We start from the raw sequence: 5,294 nt of genomic DNA, 5'->3' as shown, positions 1-5,294 counted from the left end.
GGGAGGATTGAGTAGAAAGCTTGCTCAAAAGGAAAAGCTAGGTGAGCTAGAGTGCACTAAGTGGTGGTACCAATGGCTAGTCTAGGCCCTACTTATAATGGCAGAATGGTCAGTGGTCCTGGCATAGTCCACCTTCGGTTCCTACGCAGGGCCACTGCAAATGAATCGACTAAGTTTTTTGCATGTTTGAGGCGAGCGATGTCTAAGGCCATTAATGACTAGTATGACTATAAGGCAAGGGTCCAACAATAGCATAGAAAGGAGTACGAGGAGATGTGGGCCATGGTAGGCGTGAAGCACAGGCGAACGCGAAGCATGAAGCCATAGTTTAGCAGTAATTCCCGAACAAGGGCCGATCAGTCATGCAAAATACGACTCGCATGACATCTATGAAGGGCGCATCTACCAACAATACGGCCATGATGACTAAGGCATTACTAGCGAGACTGACTTAAAGATCATATACGACGTGAGAGTCAGTCCACTGAAGAAAGCCTAGTTAAACCTATTTCAAATGCTTAACCATAGCAATAGGGCTACTTATATATTTCATAGTTAACACCCTAACTTTTTGCAAAAATAGGTTGTCAAATTTTAGTTTAGAAAAGGATTTTGAAGCTTTATTTCCTCATTTATGCTCTGATACCACCTGTGGTAGAACCGCCTAATCTAATGCCTCCTAGGAGTACTTGTCTTCCATTAGACACTAAGTACTCAAGGGAGGACACTAAGCTACGCAGTTTCGTCAAGCACACCCCAAGGGAGAACTCAAAAATCTACATTTTTTCATCAGGATCATAAATGAGAGAATAAAGCTTACAACATTCTTAAGCCATTTCTTACATCACTTTATTACAATAACAGAATATTACCTCAATTGATTATAACAACAGAATATAACAATGTTATCAGAGTTACAGAGGAAACAAATATTAATTTAATGACATGGTGGAGTATTGACATAGTGGACATTTATATACAAGAGCTGCTAGCAGATTTTACATATTTTCTTATAAAAACCTTTAGTGAGGGTTATAAATAAACACTACGGCCATAGCATGAAAGGAATCCTCTCTGAGCCCACCTCTGGTTTCCACACACAAAAGTCAGCTCTATGTATCGTCCGGTCACCTGCAACTGGGGGAATAAAACCATGAGTACTCGATTGTACTTAGCAAGACTTACCCGATAGTAGGAAAATAAAAGACTCCAAGGATATGCAAGGCTTATTTGGCTTATGGGTTATTGTATTTGTGGAAGCATTACTAAACGTGCATCCTTGTATTAAATTTTATTAGCAATCATCATTAGTTCATTAACTTTTCATTCTATGTAAGCTCCTATGCTACTTTCAAGCAGGTGGAAAGCAATCAGAACCATTTTATCACCCTTCAAGTTCCAGTTCTTACTATGGTGCTAGACCATAGCCAAGTCAGTACCATCTCATAGAAATAGTGATTCATGAATCAATGTATCCCAGCTGGGTATCCCAAAACACACGCCTCGTTTGTACCGCAGGCACAAACAAGACCAACCCATTCTGCTCCTATCATGGGGTCTAGGTCCCCATTCAAACTTGGACTACAAGCCCCCATACTTGAGACCCGATCTTAATGTGGTGCTTACACCTTCACCTTTCCCCGTCTCCAATCAGTCGGTCCAAAAAGAGCCAAAACCTACGACAAGAGCGCAACCAGCCTTCCCGCTCCCATAAGCAAGTTTGTGCTCAGGATATTAAGTCTATGACCTGACTACCATCCATAGCAATGGATGGTCCTCAACTGACATAGGTGGAACAAGTGCAATACGAGCCTCACTCGAATGCCTAACCAAGTCTAGATCCAAGTACCATTCCGCCCAGTCTCCAATTATCCTCCATATATATTTCATGTGATAGTAATATAATAACAACAATAATATCTTTCCTATCTCTAGTGAGTGACAGTTAATCACTCGACTTCTATCGAATCCTATAGCATAGCAATCTATATGATCCTAACATACTAGTAGGACTCATAGGATAAGGTTATATATATGCAAGTAGTTTTCATTCAACTCCTTAAAACTTGATGCACAAGTATAAAATAAAGTGCAGAATAATAGGGGTTATGCACCGGGGCTTGCCTGAGCAAGATATAACCAAAGATTAGCAGTCCATTGGTGACACAATCAACAAGGCACCATCTTTTTCTGCTACTTCAGTTGACTCCATGATCCATTGTTGTTCCTATTATGATATACGTGGATGTAACGCAGAGACATAAATAATCAAAGGCAACTGCAACTATAAAATATGATTACGCTCCGCAAGCTAACGAGCTAGCTTTAATGACTAACGTACTAGTCCACATATCCACATCATCAAGTAAGGCTTGGTCTATGGAAAAATGTTTTAGTCCTACAATTCCAAAGGTGTTTCGGCATTTTATTGCTTAAATATATATTTTCAAACTAGGGCTCATTTAGCTACCTTAGCAAACTAATTATGATGGAGCTACAAAAATTATAGTGAACACCTAATAATGTTAGGAATTTACTATGAAAGTTTCAAAGCCAATACTATCACCAATTTAACAAAAATTCCTACAAGTTTATATCTTACAATATTAAGCATCTCAAATTAATTAGATAACTCCTGAAAATATTATAAAACTATGTGAACAAAACATACTAGCAGATAGATCATGATTTTAGAAACCTAACAAAATTAGTTTCACAATTTTTGGTTAACTACACATTTTTATATTGAATTTACCAGTTTATCTTAGAAACTAAATTAGAAAATGCTTTAGAAAACAAAAAGGGCCGATGGCAAGCATTTGGCCTAGCAGCCCGGCTTGGCCCAACGCGGAACATGGGTGCGCGTAGCAAGCCGGCCCAGCAAGCGACCCAACATAGGATCCCTCGCGTGCACTGGCTATTTTGTAGAAAAGACCTTGATCTATCAATTTATTACGTGGCAATTTGCGCACTATTCCTACCGTTAGTAATCTTGCAACCAAACTCTTGGATATTTTCACCTTTACCACGGGGAGGTCCCAGGAAACCCCATGCGCATTGGTGCAGAGGCCAACGGCATAAGGCAGCTATGCTAGGCAACCTAGGCATGCTATGACGGAAGCAAGGGGCCGACCACCATCTATGGCTAAACGCGCAAGGATGGTGGTGGTTAGGGACTCGAAGGCGCACTATCGCAGGCTACAGTGGCGAGTAGCTATCCATGGCAGAGATTCTATTAGGGTGGTAGAGATAGCAGATAAGCACTAGTAGCTCATCAGAATTCATGCTGTGGTGATGGTTGAGGCAAGTAAAAGCTGAGGTGGTCTAGCCATGTGCGCTCGGGCACGGCGGGGATGCCCTGAAGCCAGACATCGATGCATCACCATGTCGTCGATGAGTTCCTAGGGCAAAATAGTGCGAGCACCAAATAGAGAGAGTCAAGGCAAGTTTAGGGTTATGAGCAATTGAAATATTACTACTCCTATAGGCCTTACCCCCAACCCTTTGGTCACGGGGGCGCACATGATAGGCGGTGAGGAGAAACCGAAATTGACCATTGACAGACTAAGGCTGGGCTCAATGAGAATGCAACACCTAGCTAATTGGCTAAACTACCCACCGGTGCAATGAATTGGACTAGGAGGGCTTGAGCTGGTGATTATGAAGGGGAGAACAGAATGACGCACTGGCACCGCCATGTCGTAGGGAGTGGCCCCGGCGGAGGTGACCCGACCAAGACCCGACAAAGCATGGCAGCACAAGGACACAACCTCACAAGTGTGGCAGAACCTCCTAAGAAATCGGGCCCACATGCACCTATCGTTGTTTTAACAAACCTCGGATAGCGTACTCGAGTTCCCAATAACTCAATAGGTCTATCGGGTGTCCTCGGGAAACCCGAATCATCCACGATTCTCTTTTCAAATAGGATCCCAATCGCAGACATTGCAGATTACAACAGTTTATTCAAATATATATACATCAGAGTAAAAGATAGCAGAAGTCTTAAGATAACATAGTTTACAAACCAGTTGTTTTCAAACTTATAATACCATAAGTGTCATACAACCATAGTAGCGGGATAATATTACATTAACATTATTTATCATACAAGCTAGTGCCTTGTCCAAAGGCCATTCATCATTCCTCATCGTCATTGACTTCAAACACAGACATGCAATAGAGACCAAAACAAGCCTACGCATGCGACTCACCTGCAACAAGGGTTAACAAACCCTGAGTACAAAAGTACTCAACAAGACTAACCCGACGTAAAGGGGTGAAAGACTTTAAAGATGCAGGTGTTGGGGTAAGGTAAGGATGTAGCAAAATTTAAAGTCCTTTGCCAAAAGCTTACTATTCTTATCCTATTTTCAAGTTTTACCCCTAAGTCCTTTTAGTTCATTATCTCAAACTAAATGTACATTTCCCATATTCCATTCCTTCTCATTCCATTCTTTTCTCATATTTTAGTAATTCACCAGTCCTGCATTGCTTCTGTAATGAATCAAGTCTCTATATCCGCGGAGCACCGGCAATTCGAATTGATTCAAGTCCTAGCTAGGGATTCCTTATCACACGACATATGTAGAACTTAATCTTGCATATATCAACCTCGCTACCAGATCCTCCTATACTAAGCCATCTCCACGCCACCCAAGAGCACAGCACACCTCAAATCCGGCGACATTCTAGCCATGAGGGTACACGCTACTCCCGCCATCTCTCCACTCCCAGTGCATGGGCATTCGTCTTAGTATCGGATTAGCCGAAGTAGGCTTACCGGAGTATGTGACCAGTACTATAAAGTGTCTCGTTCAAAAGATCCACAATGAGTGGCCTTTAAGCGACATAGTCGGCAACATTACCCAACATTCAAGATAAGTCACCCGACTAGTCTCTAGTTCATTCTATCATCTTTCTTTCTTTGGCCAGTATGCCATCTTTGATTGTATCGAAACTTTTACTTTAAAAGCCTACTATAGAGCATACTAAGCAATCTACGCCTTTGTACATGAAAACATCTTCAAGGATGGTAAACAATTAACAAGGTAGGCAATGCATCAAGTAGGTAACATTTGACATATCAACTTAATGCAATAAGTAACATAGGTGATAAACTTTTCAAAGTAAACAAGGTAAGGGTTTAATGCATAAACCGGGGCTTGCCTTCGTTGACGATCTCAGGTTCCGGATCAGTACCACAATTATTGGATCCCATGACAACTGGATTCTACAGCGAAATGATAACATATGCTTTAACATGATGATAATGTAAACATGATGCTGTCATG

Source organism: Miscanthus floridulus, chromosome 6 (assembly GCF_019320115.1).
Source record: "Miscanthus floridulus cultivar M001 chromosome 6, ASM1932011v1, whole genome shotgun sequence".
Classification (NCBI taxonomy): Eukaryota; Viridiplantae; Streptophyta; class Magnoliopsida; order Poales; family Poaceae; genus Miscanthus; species Miscanthus floridulus.
This window is presented reverse-complemented; position numbering follows the sequence as displayed.